This window comes from Sinohyriopsis cumingii, chromosome 3 (genome assembly GCF_028554795.1).
Source record: "Sinohyriopsis cumingii isolate HCF-2022 chromosome 3, ASM2855479v2, whole genome shotgun sequence".
Lineage (NCBI taxonomy): Eukaryota > Metazoa > Mollusca > Bivalvia > Unionida > Unionidae > Sinohyriopsis > Sinohyriopsis cumingii.
The window spans coordinates 116,564,831-116,581,231 of NC_142963.1; positions in this window are offsets into that span (position 1 = coordinate 116,564,831).

A 16,401-nucleotide genomic window follows, 5' to 3' on the forward strand; every position below is an offset into this window, starting at 1 on the left:
GTGCACCAAAATCATGTGAACTTGATCCAATTCCAACATCACTGCTGCTTGAGTGCTAAGATCCAGTATTGCCTTCACTAACTGATGTTATTAATACCTGTCTCTCATCCGGGGAATTCTCATCATTTTTCAAAACGGCCATAGTAAAGCCTCTGCTGAAGAAACCAACACTAGATCATAACGATTTAAAGAACTACCGCCCAGTTTCTAATCTCCTATTCATATAAAAAAATCTTAGAAAAGTTTGTTCTATCCCAGTTTGTATCACATCTAAATTCAAACAGTCTTTTTAGCAATGTACAATCTGCATGTCGCCCTTGCCACAGTGCTGAAACTACTCTTCTAAAAGTAGTTAATGACATTCTCTCTGCGTTGGAAAGCGGAAAGATTACAGTCCTCACCCTCCTTGATTTGTCTGCAGCATTTGACACAATAGACCATGATATATTACTTCACTGTCTCCAGCATGTATTTGGCATTCATGATACAGCCTTACTGTGGTTCAAGTCCTACTTGGTCAACAGTACACAACTTGTATCTGCAAATGGAATACATTCCAGCCCAGTTGATCTATGTTGTGGTGTTCCACAGGGGTCTGTTCTTGGACCTGTTCTCTTCATTCTGTACACTCAGTCTCTCTCAAGTGTCATAGATCATCATCCAGTGTCTCACCAATTGTACGCTGATGACACCCAAATATAGCCACCTAACTGAAGTTGATCCTACCATCCAAGGTGTAGAGAGGTGCATTTCTGATATGAAATCATGGATGACATGTAACAAGCTGATCACAACACAAAGACTTTCTCATTCACATCCTTTACCTCAAACAATAAATATCAGCAACACCAGCATTAAATTCACACAATCAGTACGAAACCTAGGTGTTACTCTGGACAGTACTCTCACATTGCACCAACATGTCATGAACATATGCAAGGCTGCATATCTTGAGCTGAGACACATACATACATTCATACATACATACATACATACATACATACATACATACATACATACATACATGCATACATACATGCATGCATACATATACATACATACATACATACATACATACATACATACATACATACATACATGCATACATACATGCATACATACATACATACAGACACACACAAATACATACATACATACATACATACATACATACATACATACACAGACACACACATACATACATACATACATACATACATACATACATACATACTCGATCATATGATGAAATTTGTTCTATCATTAACAGAACTGCCAAATGAATTTAGCCTAATTTTGTAACTCTATTTCTGAGAGAAAGCGAATCATTCAAATGTTATGTTCGATTTCATTGTTTTTACGTAAATGATCAACTGGTTGTATTTTATATTCTGGTGCTCGTGTTATTCTATTCTATATATCTGCTCAGTTCTCTGTTGCTCCATCACAGATTGGGGCTTATACAGTTGTTTAGGTGTAATCAGTACAATAAATACTATGGACCCTGATCTGCAGGTGCTGTTTGCAGTGTTACTCGACTTATAAACAAGTATACGGTAAATGAATAAATGTTTAATAAATGCACGTGCAGTGGTGACTTTGTTATTGACATATTTGTGCCCTTAACCACAACTGTTGCAATAGTTTTCATGAAGGAGTAGCAGCTTAACGTGCAGTGCAATCTTACTGGAAACATATATTTAAAAATACTTTTGTAAAATCTCAGTGATGAGGTAAGCCACCGTAAATGATTCACGTTTTTGTTCTCTTTCATTTCATTACAAACGATGCCTGTTCTGTGAAAATCAGCTAGATCTTCAATTTTCCCGGTGTTTTTTTTATCGATTGTTTACATTGATCAAAATAAATTTCAGATTATTTTTCACTACTCGCAGTAACATCGAAAGAATGTGCCGGACCCTTCGTGTTATCGAGGCACACATTTGTTAAAATTGCCTGGGCATGATTTCTTGTAACTGATGTTTTTTTTGTGACATTTTAGAAAGGTTTTAGAAGTATTGTAATCCAGAAGTATAATCATACCAAGTTGAATGTACATATTTCCTTGCAAATAAATGAAAGTCGAAAGAAGAAAAAAAAAACAAGAGAAAAATGCTGCAAGCACTTTAAGTCAAAGAAATGATATAAGTTTCTAAAGTTCCGATATCAAGAGCTGTGATATAATACATGGTTGCGAAAGTTCCTTGAGGTATCGTGTTTTTTTTTATTTTGTCTTAAAGAGAAGTTGTGTCTTTCCTTGGAATTGATAAAACAATGCAACCGGTACAAAACATAAATTTTAGAGACCACAAAATTCAATACCACCAAGGAACAACAAGAAGACCTACACAGAAATCAATATGACAAGACTTTATTTACATGCGACGGCGAATCCTAAACAATATCCACCTTAATTACACGTAAGCTTTAAGTTTTGCGCAGGAGAAATTCATGATCTGTTATCATAGGATAAAAGTTTTACGCATGAAACAAAATTATAACTCTGATTGAAATGCAGTAATTCTGCTCTCAAAGTCGTTTGCTTTTGGAATTTGGCTTAAGATGTTAAAAGACCAACTCCAGTATCGATTCCCGAGCAATTGCACATTAATTACTTCAATTTAAATTAGTTTACATTTCACTAACTGACAGGTTATGGACTTTTCTTTTCTGAGAAAATCGGTGTCAACGAACAAAGTAAAGGAAACGTAAATGCATATTGCTAAACTGGCTACTTAAAATCATTGATCTTACCCACAGACAAACACCAACTGAAACAGAAAAAAAACACTACCAATATGTATTACCATCCAGTATTAAAATGTGGTTTTACGGTAGCCTACAACATGCCTTCATGAATGCTGTCCATTGCCTCACCGTCATCCATGGATATTAAAGAAGCTGAAATGCTAATAATTACAGTTTCTTTCAGTCAATTCCCAGTTGAATACATCGTAGCTCAACTTGTCTACGCTACTTGTCTTGGTGCTACTTGACTTGTTGCTACTCGTCTTGATGCTACTTGTGCCGATGCTACTTGTTCTTGATGCGACTTGTTCTTGATGCTGTTTGTTCTTGATGCTATTTGTATCGCTTATATTTGTGTGGATCTAGTTGACTCGATGCTGCTTGTCTTGATGCTAATTGCAATGATGCCATCATCATTAAAAGTAAGTCTGCTAGTATATCGTTTTATCTTTGGAATCAACAGGGTTTATCTCCAGATATCAACATTGTTGCTTTCATATTAAACTCCTCAGATATTCATATAGCCTCTTTGAAAATTACTGGATTTAATAATGTGTAGCTTTTTTGCCACAATTTAAGAGTTTCTTTAAAGTTCTAGTACACTGTTTAGAGTAGTTAATACATTTTGAGAACAGGAATTTGAATTTCTGATAATTCCTTGTACTGGCTTACGCACGCGTTCACGTATGAACCAGTTTTCTCAATATATCGGCAAAATCTCCATAATGAAGTAGTTTATACAGAAGAAAAGAAACAATATTAAGGCACATACCAACAATTGTCCATGGAAGACGGGAATTGCGTTCGCCAAATCTTGAAAGAAGTTGATAATCTTAAGATGGTTCAATAGACTACTGTCGCGTTTCTACTCGTTCGCCCCATAAGAAACCGGAGCCATATGTACGCTGTGGAATGTCAAGGAAAAATGCTATTTATTTACAGTTACAAAGTCAACAGTCCGAGTTTATTCATATTTCCACCCTAATGCACAAAAGCCAGAAAGCCATATTTCTCCAAATGTTATAGCAGCCCAGTATGTGGGTGGGGATGAGGGTTGTGATAAGGTGATGGTGGCGGTAACTTCAAGAAAATATTGATATATGTATGTTGGCGTTATAATAATAACTTTTTTCTTGAAATATCTCTTCCATGCTAATTCGAAAAGCTGAAAAGAATGCACATGTTCAAGATGCTTAAATCGAATGTTTAGTATTATTATTGATATTATTATCAAACATAAAGTTCATAAACTTGAAAAAAGATGATCAAATTCAAACTAATATTTATGTTAGTTTACAACCAATGTACAAAAAGTGCGTTCTAAATCTATCTGTTATGACTCGAAGCAGTAGAGGGAGTTCCTGAAGAAGCGAATCTTGAATAAATATGATACACTTCTGGTGGGGATCAAAACCTTGGAGATACTGGCGTCGAATGACGACAGGATGGAAATATCGTACAGCTTTCCAAATCTTGTACAAGGAAAGGATACTTGATTTACGTACTTATGTTGAGAAATATATGTAGTTCTGAAGAAATGACTATACTGAAAGCTTTAAAACAGATAAATTGAACTCTAATAAACATGTGAGATGCTCTTCGTGTAAATATCGAATAAACTTCTAAAAAATGGGTAAAATTCATGTACAAGATTATGTAAGGAACAAATAATTATTATACGTTTTAACTGTCAGTAGATAAAAACCTACTGATGAAGTTTGATCCACAAGCATAACAAATCAGAGCTTGACAAAGGATTATATTGGAAAATAGCGGGTTGGTTTTAAAGTTTTATATCTTTAACCCTTTCATCAGCAGGTATAAGCAAATATAGTGATTAAATATAAAATTGTGTCAGTCAAAAACGACGAAAGTTACTGGAGCCGCCTCTATGGCTTGCAATGTTCCCCAGGAACACCATCCCTCACAGTGTCACCCAAGGAGCATAGTACCATTCTTATATTAATATTTCCTCTTTCTCTGACTGCAATTATACGGTTTAGTCACATGGTCAGTTTTGTATATTTGAGCCATGGCACCTTCCCAGGGAGGAGGCAAAAAATTCAACCCCACTGGGAGGTGGTTGCCACAATGGCAACCTTTGTAGAAAATTTGGTGACATTCCACTCCTCGGCTTAGCAGGAGTAATGTTCCGGACGGACGGACGAACGGACGAAAAGTATCAAAATACTCTTGCGTCTGCTGATATAAAGTGCGACGAAATTATTATTAAGCAACTAACAATCAATGACCAACAATAGCACAATGGACATTTCAATGGCTCGCTGAATTATATAATCATAAAGTTTGTTGTGAACGAGTTTACCAAATCCCCACCACTGCACACCACCCAACCAAGAGGGTCTGTCATGCAGTATATCGGTATCGCTTGCCTAGAGGTTGTGCTCCATAACACAACATTTAAAATCTTTATAACTGCAACATATCTCGTCCAGTCTTCAACAAACTTTGACAGCTTATGAGTCAATCACAACAATCTTGTTCTTTATTCAGGAGAAGCATTTTCATTATAAATATAAAGCTGAACAAGTTAGTGGGTGTAACACTCTCCTGAAATTAGAGAGGTTTTAAAAAGATGGCTGCACATTGAATATACCTTAGTACTGATTAACCTTGGTACATAATCTGCATTGTGATTAAAAAGTCAGAACTGACTTTAGCTTTTCTATAGTTTTTTTGACATCGGTATTTACCTATTAGTTTTACTTATATACTTTAGTGACATTTTATCTGTTGCCTGTTGGCACATGCACAGTATGAGTGCATATTTTCCGTCATTATCAATGCGAATCAATCTGTTGTTAAAGCTTACCATTACATGTGTAAAAACAGGCAAACGAAGTGTAATTCAGCGAGCTACGATATTAACACAAAACTCATTCTTGCAAAATCTATCGATTGCAACGAAACCTTTAGAAATTTAAGAGCAGCCCAGTCTACGTGACCAATACAGAATTCAGCGCGTGACTAGCATCACAGTATTTTCATTAGCGAATATTTCAAAGACAGATAAGAGAACGATTGCATGTTTAAACTTTCCGCTGATTCGCTTCGTTTTAATGCTGCAGATAACGACATAAAGTATGAAGTTTCAAGTTGGATCCCATGGAAAATTTAAAAGTGACATTTTTGTAGCCAGAGGCTTCTTAATTGATCCAATAATACACTAAATTAAGCAATCCTTTTGACACTTTAGAATTTTGCAATGGCTAGCACTGAAACATATATGAAATACTTTAGATCTTTTATTTCTCACGATGCCTTTCATAAACTTCTTTAACATCAAATCACCGCATTCTATTCGTATTGTGTCATGATTACTTTAATAAAACTGTTTCCCGTGATTTCTATAATTGCATCAGTTTTATAAATGTTTTTCTTTAAAGTCGATATTTTACAGGAAAATTACACAAAATTATATCAGATGTTGACATTCCACAGTAAATTGATATATGCAAATGCTTATTTTACTAATCACAGAATGAAGACATGAGTCTACACCATGACTTTTTATTAACTTAATCTTCCGGTAATTAACCGCATTCTAGATCACATATTGAAGATTTGAGCAGAGTAAAATCCATGCCGCCAAGCTCATTTCTTCCGCAGATTTAGTCCAGTGTGTTAGATATAGTTATATGACTTATATGTAAGCGTATACAATGACACGGTTATCGTCCGTTAAGGGTAAGTGAGGTGGAAGCGTTGTCAAGGCAGCATGTGGTAATTAATTCAAGGAATTATACCATACGTATTTTCTTGGATATATTGATGCATATCCGAATAATGATCATAAATTTGCTTACTTCCGTTCAATTTTGTACTTATTAAGAACTTTTAAAACCTACATTACAACCAAGCGGTAATTCTAATTTCGGCACGTTGAGAAAGTTCAATGGTTATAGTAAATCATATGGTGTGTTATAGGTGTGGTTCGAACAAATTACATTATACGTTCAGGGTGCAACGAGATACATGACGTTTTAGTTGGATGATATGCTTGAGTGGGCTACGAAAGATATTGTAGGTTGGGGCGACAAAAACCGTTTAAGTAGAGAAACAGGGTGCTTTAGGGTCGGAGATTTTCTGCCAATGACCATTGTTTCCTCCATCGTAGGATGTTGTGTCTCATTGTATGACTGCGGCTTACTCTCCAGTTTCTATATGTAGAACTGTCGTTTTTCTTTCAATCGGGTTATACATGTTTCCTTATTTACTTCTTTTACCTGGCATCAAGTTTAATTTTTTTTAAATGTTTCAACCTTTCATAAATGTGATCAATCGTTTTCGACTGCTAACGAGATCAAACCCGTGTCTCTCCAGAATTCGTCCTTTGTACAAGTTCGTTGGACAGTCCTGTGATGCTGAACAAGATTGTTCTACAAAACTTTGTGACGTGTTTTGACCTGTTTAAAGGCAGGGCGGGATGTGGAGGCAGTATAGATATTTCAGAGTTTGAATAGACTGCATACCATATTTAAAAAAAAACCGAAAGAACGGTGGAATGTTTGTTATGTAAATTTCACTGTTTCTTGATAATCTTCAGCTGCTGAAAGAAAACTGCTGTTATTTCACCTACTGAAGGAAATTTAACTCGAAAGTGTAACATTTTCTAACAGTCCAACCTAAGTTTTCTTGCAAATATTAATTTTATTATTTTCTGCAATATATTCATATGATATTATAATGAGTTTTAAGGCATTTATAACTTAAAAATGCTACCAAAAAGATGTCCAAAAAATATATTGAAGACAATACTTATATGTTACAGCATATATATATATATATATATATATATATATATATATATATATATATATATATATATATATATATATATATATATATATATGGGAAAATATAAACGAATCTTTCTGAGCTTTACTGCAATCCTAAAGTCCGTCATTTAAAAGAAATCTCCTTTTGGTCTACTTAAAACTGAAATTTATAATTATATTGTGAATGACTGATCCTTAAAACAACCTTTACAGTTAGTATGGAATGCAGATATTTGTTTTTCTTTTTTTTCTGTTGATCCAACTTAATTCTGTTTTTCTAGTTGTAATGGACTGGAGTTCTTAACTATCTCAGTTCCTTACGATATACATGTAGCTGGAGAGACTGTCCCTGATGCAAGATGCACACGTGTTTCTGTTCTGTCATTGATAGTTTGGAATCATGATGTGGACAAAATATGAAATTATCTTAATTTAAATTCTCAACAAGACGCTGGATTATATACTGTTTGTTAGGTCATCTCAAATTTATTTGCAAGGGAATCTCAAATTCATTTCTTTTTGGAGTGCAGTAAACTCTACTTTGGAATGTGACTTCTGATGCTATACAATTTCCAGCCATGAATCATTTTAGTAACCCCCTTAATTCTGATTAGCAGAAATAGCTTTAAAAGTACATTGTTAGGAATTTCACGATGCAAAAAGTTCGTGTATTTATTACACTATAGGTGTAGATGTCATATTTGTATGCCCTTTTACTTGCATTTTCAGCGTTGGAGGACTCCAGCTACACGACCTGAATAACATTTACTATAAATCCAAATATTTGTAACTAAAAAGTAAAACGGAAAATTGCAAAGCAGTTGCGGTGTGAGATCCATTTTGCCAGTATAGAATAAGACTTCTTGACTTATCGGTTCTGATGCTGTTGCTTTGCTACCAAAACCAGCCTTACTCAGCTGCATTGTTTCGAATGTCGTGTTTGGACTGACTAGTATATATTCTAGGGAGCACTGTTAATATTTGCGAATTATGAACAATCATCCTAAATAAGTGCTTAAAAGATCAGAATTTATTTTCAATACTTCATGTCTCATGTTTGTTTGTCTTAAAGCCATCGCTGGACATTGCAGATATTACGTTCAGTATCTTGCTTGACACATCCACATTATTAACTTTATCACTTATGTTTTCAAATGGCTTAAACAGCTTGTTTAGCTCGTCCGCAGACAATAAATAAAAAACTCTTGCGTCTGCTACCTGAGTATACAGTGTTTGTTTACAATCAAAAGTAGTTCCGAACACACGATACTGTTTTTAGGCACACGTGTCGTGCAGTGTGAAGCAGTGCAGTATGGAGAAATATGGACGATTTTGACAATGTAAAAGTTAATGGAGAAAAAAAAAAGTATTTAATAATATGGTATATTTCCGGGTTTAATTCGCGGAACAATGGTTAAGATGGTTAGTATATATTGTTTTGTGGTTTTTGTTCTTATACCAGTAACTGATATTCCACGGTCGAATAGATCAATATCATAATAAGTAAATGGGGGGGGGGCAGTAGTTCGAAATTGAATAATTGAGCATTTACCATAAAAGGCAGACATTAAAAACTGCTCTTATTTATCGTGATATATACGCTGTATATGAAGAATGAAAAAAACCTCAAAAGACTATACTGCGGAAATAAAAATGAATCAACGAAAGGCAAACTCTACAATGAGAGAGAGAGAGAGAGAGAGATCAGAAGACATACGCTGAAAACTGATTGTATGTATTGGACCAGCCTGTAAATGAACAATAAAATAAATACATTGAATTGTAGAAAGGAATTAAATCCAAAAATATATCGCGGCATCTTTTTGCATGAAGAGGGGCATATTCTGGCAATATTTTACAGGTATACATTCCGGAAAACATCGTTCTAACACAAAATAAATATGTCCCAACAGTAATGTAACATTTCCAGATAAATCTAGTTTGCACCGTTAGAACGTTTTGCACTTTCAAGTAAAATTCCATTCAGCAGACGAAATAATGGTAGCTATCTTTCAGTAGCGGAATGTTATCAAGAAGCATTACCATTTTCAGGCTAATAAAATAAGGTTAGTATAATGTATACTCTCCCAACCTAGCTTTCAACATGGTCCAACGTGTATTGCAGAGTAGTCATGTTCTAATGGCAACACATCACTATCCAGCATATGGGTACACCTGACGCGATATTTCGAAGAGACACGATAATAATCACACGAACAATTTAAAAATGGATGTCTACGTTTTATTCTTACTGATAATGCAACATTTTTACAAAATAAGGACCCTGCGAAAGATGGATATAATGGAAACATATATAAAGCAAGTGAAAAAACGAGATTTTATATTATAAAAATTGGAATGAAAACCGCCGTCAATCACTAAATCAGTTATACAATCAAATTTTATGTTATACTAGTTAATAGAGTAGGAGAATCAAGGGGCATTGTTAGATGAAGCACAGGTGCTAGCACACCTTCGATTTTTTTACCAATAACATTTTTGTCGTCCAACCTTAAAATATATCTAGTATCCTACTCGCTCATATCATCTATATACCATCTGTCTTTGTCTAATCAAATACCTCTGTTGTGCCACCCAGTTTTCCGTGCATTTAACAAAGCATCTTACAGTACTCGGTATGCAAACCGTTTGCCTCTTCATATATTTTTATACAAACATTATGGAGTTATCTTTACAGTTGTAAAATATCTGATAAAGCACTGATGTCATTCATTTTGACTTTCTAATTGTAATGTGAAACAATGCGATGACAGCGAAATGTCTGAGCAGACTGGAATATATAATCTTCAACAAAAGGTATATCTTTTCATAAAAAAATATTTTCCCACTTTTGTATCGGTACTGGAATAATTAAACAAGTATCGCTTATATTCTAGAGGTATTAAAATGTAATGATGTTATTTGAAATTGAATTGGTTATAATTGTATTCATTCTTATCATTTTAAACATAAATTACAACTCGGATTCAAAGTAACTTTGACACAATTTGGTTTAATTTTGTAGATTAATTTTTAAATACGGATTCTTACAAATATAGAAAGGTGTACAAAAATGAATTTAATTTCTAGAATATTGATGCAATTTAAAAAAAACAACACTTAAAATATTATTTTGGAATACGAGTGACCATAAACAAATATGTCTTCGATAACAACACCAAATTTCAATTTTTGAAACCTCTTCCAGAGGAAATTATGATTTAGATACCATTCCCTTTTTAATTCTAGTCCCAGGAAATAATGAAAAAGTTCGCAGCCGTTGTTGAGGTATTCAGTCAGCTAAAGAAATATTCGCCTGAAAAAAATAAAAAAGGAATAAAGGACCAACACTGATGGAACGCATAAAAAGCATTTGTAAGTAGACGTCTCCCTCACCCCCACCCAGCTGAAATTGAACGATGTGAATTAGATATTCGACAATCGTTGAAGAGATGATGTTAAGGATGATTTAATAAGTTGAAAAAAGAGAATTAATTTTATTCTGATATAACAATTTAAATTGAAAGCGTCAGCTCTTAGTTCTTTTACTCTGCTACAAAATAAATTTGTTGTCTAGTTTATTAATAACCATTATTAATCATATACATCTGTTGTGTATATTTGATTTAATTTTTATTTGATTTAATTTAATTGTTTATAAGTTTTAAAAAATTTTTAAATATATTTTATCACATGTCAAAATAATGGAGTTTTATATGCTAGAAACTCTATGTTATTTCAGAAAATAGTTTGACCTTGACTTTTCAGTTGTAAACACCAAAAGCTGACCTAGTTCCCGACCTTTATTTAGAAATCAGTAAGAGCAGTAAACAACTTTTTATTTTTATCCTATCCTTAGAGTAAACTAATTGGTTTTTGCCAAGGTCATACTGGGACTATGTGCTTTTAATACTTCTCGGAGGTTCCTGGAAATATTTTAGTTCTAATACAGAATTCTTGGACAAAGAAATTTCATTAAATGCTGTTGGGAAATTCAAACACCGGACTATTGTTTGTGAATAACACAGAACTGTGGACCTTACAACACCACTAAGGATACATTATACGTCATTGCCTTCCATCTTGGATTCTTCGTCGGGAATCGAACTTTGATTCGTTTGAACATTTTATTATTAGGACTTCTAAAATTTAATTCGTGGATTACTCTTGGATTATTTTTGGATTTGATTCTTAAAACCCGTAAGTTCTTATTTTTGTAATTTTTACAGTATTTTTCCAGGGAAATAAATCATTTGTTAATTTTTTTCAAATCTTGTTGTTTTCACTCTTTCTTTTGTTACTGTTTATTCGAACCTAAACACGTAACATAATACATCCTATGTTCTCTTAACTTCGTCAGCACTTTTCATATTATAACACGCAAACGTGTCTGACTATCTGACTACCGAGCGAATCAGACTGGTTTAAGGTCCATATTTCTCTCATTTCCTTGGTCCTCAAGACGACGGTTATTGTCAACTGAAGGGTTCCTAAACTCGCAAATACTACAAATAATTTTCTTCAATCACCCAACGAAAACACATCATGAAATTTTAGTTTTGCATATGCGTGGTTTCTCTTGCTTCACACTTGTATGACCAATCCGTAAGCTTTTGCTACCATGCACCAATAAATACAAATCAAACACTTGATACATAAGATTGTTTCCTATCTCAAATACGAAACACTTATACGTGAACATCCTAAGAATTCCTTACGTTAAGAAATTAGGGCGGGTCCATTTAACGAAATTAATGTTAATTCTAGTGAATACTGGACATTGTAACGTTTGCTCCATTATGACGTCTGCTGGTTAATCGACTTGAGAACTGTATTCACAATATCGACCTACCATTATCAGCAACTAATCACTAAAAACCTTAAATTGTTTAATATAAACCGTAAATGCAATTAGCATATACCCTGTATATGTTCCAATATGGACATTTTCATAGCATTATGTACCATCATCCTTCATTATTCTTTACCCTATATGAACCATGTCAATTCTGAACCCTATAGGAACTCAAACTGTCATATGACCAACGTTTTCTCGTATAATTTGACTGCGTTTCTTCGATTATTTTGGACGAAGATGGGTATACTAAAAACTGGTCGAGCTAGTGTCTTTTCAAATGATGGTTTAAGCAGTACAAACTAGTCTTCGATATACTCTATACGACAGTTTCAGACTGCTGACTTGAAATGTTTTGTAAAAGTGCTTCGTGTATTTTGCAGTCATACGGTATGGAATTCTGAGATCTTCTGCTCAGAATGGAAGTACCATCCTGGTTATGGTATGGAATTCTGAGATCTTCTGCTCCAAATGGAAAGTACCATCCTGGTTATGGTATGGAATTCTGAGATCTTCTGCTCCAAATGGAAAGTACCATCCTGGTTATGGTATGGAATTCTGAGATCTTCTGCTCCAAATGGAAAGTACCATCCTGGTTATGGTATAGAATTCTGAGATCTTCTGCTCAAAATGGAAAGTACCATCCTGGTTATGGTATGGATAAAACTGTGAAATGATCTTAGCAAGGTTGCTCATCAAAAACTATTGTTTATCTTCCCCTCAGATTTTTTTTGGACCCGTTAATTCAGGTTCATAATAAAACAATGTTCTTTTTGTTGTTTCTTTTAAAATGTCTGGGTTTTAATCAAAATTGTGTTAGTGTAGAAAATTTGTTTCAGTGAACCATGCCTAGTTATATCCATGTCTAATAAGTTCCTTGTGCCTGCGGATTATACTGGCAAATGAACCGGTCACATATTCGGGATCATCTGTATATCTTGTTTATTCTCACTCAATTTTGCCTAAATTTTAACGTGCAGACAACTGAAATCTCAACATTGTAAACGGCTAGTTAAAGGACAGAGCTCAGCAGCATGTGTATACGAGTATGTGGATCAGGATATGATGTGGATCAGGAGTATGATGTGGATCAGATTCATTATATGTATCAGCAGTATAATGATGATTAGGAGTATGATGTGGATCAGATTCATTATATGTATCAGGAGTATAATGATGATTAGGAGTATGATGTGGATCAGATTCATTATATGTATCAGGAGTATAATGATGATTAGGATTATGATGTGGATCAGAGTATGATGTGGATCAGGAGAATGATATGGCGCTGTTTCTTATCACATTTATATTCGATACGCTTCTCGCAGAGTTTATTGTTTCATGTATGTATAATTGATTATTTCACTAGGCTTTGATTTTCACACTCCGATGTGATATACTTCTCGTGGACATTATTGCATCATGTACGGTATGTACTCGCTTTTAAGTCGAGTCTAGTCAAACTGCAAACTACAAAGATCCTGATCTGCTGTAGCATAATGTGCATGCAAATCCAGGTTAATTTTCTTTGTTCTCCCTACAAACTGCACAGACCCAGAACTCCCTACAAACTGTACAACCGTATCGTACATCAATACCTGAAATTATATTATTTAGGTGCCAAATAGGTGAGCATCTCAATTTCCGTCAAATAAACACTTGCCAACACCGTGCTAAAATATCATACATGCACCGCACTAAATAAATGTACTTGTATATACAACGGTAATATGATGCGTGCTTTTGAGATTATGCTCAGATGGTTATTGCAACCCTTGAAATTTCCGCTTTTTACAGAACGATACGATTTTTGCATACGAACTGCTGTATAATTTGCCGCGATGCTCATTTAAGGCAACGTGGGAAGACTGCGAACTATTTATCATCTTTTCGACTAAATTAATAGCCGTATTCTTAGTTGTATCTATTTTAGATTTTCCATCAGAAAATCATGTAATTATCGTGAAAGATCATGGCACTTTACTCACAATACTTATAAAGTGTTTCAATGACGATAATAAGTGCATTTTTTGGAATCTATGAAGAGAGCACAAAGAAAACCGTCTTTACTCGCTTATAAGTCAACATAAAATGCAAACAACAAAGCTCCTGACCTGACGTGGCATAATGCGCCTGCAGATCAGGGTCTATGTTGTTTGTTCTACTGATTACTTCAATCAAATTGACGAGAACCAAATCTGCCGGTGCATTATGCGAAGGCAGATCTGGGTCTGTGCATTTGCAGTTGGACTCATCTCACTGTTAACGGTTCATATAATACTTTGATCACAAAGTGGCAATTCAACAAAAGGCAACATACTTTCAAAACGATAGTATAGATGGAGTTGCAACTGAAGCTGTAAACCCTGAAGCCACACCTGCGAGAGATGGTGGCCTAGTGGTCAGCTCACTGGTATCTCGCCCATATTCAGAACTCCTTTTGCATGATTGGCGGGTACGATGATAAAACGTGTGCGAGAACACTACCCATGCAGAGACAATATATGCATTCGCTCACCCTATTTTCCGAAAATGAGTAGCGCCCACCTGTGTGTATGGTGTCTCCTCACACTTCCCAGCAATCTCTAGTATGGTGAGTGAGGCAGCAAAAGAAAGAAACAAATATATAAAACACGTATTTTTATATATAATCCTTGTATTATTAGATACTGTGCACAGACTAATAGAATCGTACTCCTGTGTGTGGGCAAGGAAAGGGAATATAACCCTAAAGGAGTAATAGTATCGAGCCCATAACACAAGCCTTGCGCTCAGAGGCTTAGATTTTCCCATCTTGTTCACAATGAGGTACATCATTTCTTTTCTAACTTATCACATGCATTAATTTCGGCGAAAACGTTAGAGAATATAGGAAAAGTCTGCTGGCGATTGGCGTATTCTCAGGATTTCAGCCTAGCTTTTGAGTTGACATTTTGGTCATGTTTGTGCTATAACTTAGCAGGAAAAGATGATTAATTGAAGGGGAAAAAAACAGTGCTAGATCTTCTGGATTAAGGCTTAAACTGGTCTTTTCAGTTGCTTATCTAGCATTCCTGAAGCAAAATTAAGGTGAAAACAAGAGCATTCCTTTATGCAAAAAAGTTGCATCAGTCAACTTGTGGTGGCAGTTTGACTATATATGTCTCGTTGCTGCAGACATAACGAGACTAGATGTATATGGTCGAATGGTCGGTCGCATACGTCCGAAATTGAATATAAGTAAGTACGACAGAACGAGACTATTACCGCGCCTCCACCATGCTGGCTTTGTAGAAAGAAATTCTTTATGAATACATCCAGCAAAAATGATTCACCTTCAATGCTCTTATAAAAAAGGAATAACTTTATTTCTTAAAAAATGATTGCTATCGTAATTTCTTGTTGTTTGTTGTGAACGGAATATTATTCCTTTTATCAAAGTTTTAATGCAGTGACTGGGGTTATTTCCTATAGATTTATTTGAACGGAGACCACTGTTGCTATTTTTTTGTCTGTTGTTTGCCTTTTCCCTATCTACTTAAAAGCTCTGCGTATGACGTATGGGTAACATTATGACGTCACAAATGAAAATATCATTGCATGCAACCAATTAGAGCAACTTTTAAATATACATAGGGAGCCCGGAGAAGGGGGGGGGGGCAGTGGTCTACGGCGCTGATCTTTACATATTACTGACACCTCACCTGTCTGCCTGGTTTCGAGTCGCAGGCTCGGCCAACGTGCGTATGTAAAATTCTTGTCAGTAGCTTTCAGTAGGTCGATGGTTCTTTCCGGGATTTTTCCGGGTTCCTCTTCCATCATAATCTCTGAACACCATGTATTTATAGGTTAGTATATTTGTATGGGAAAATATGAACGAGATTTTTTGATGGATTACTGCAAGACCTTGGGAGTGAAGTATATCCTTCCGACAAAAACATTTCATATTTTCCCATACAAATGCAGTAACCTTTTTATTATATGCTCATTTATTTTACTCTACCTAAGGTTTAATTATAT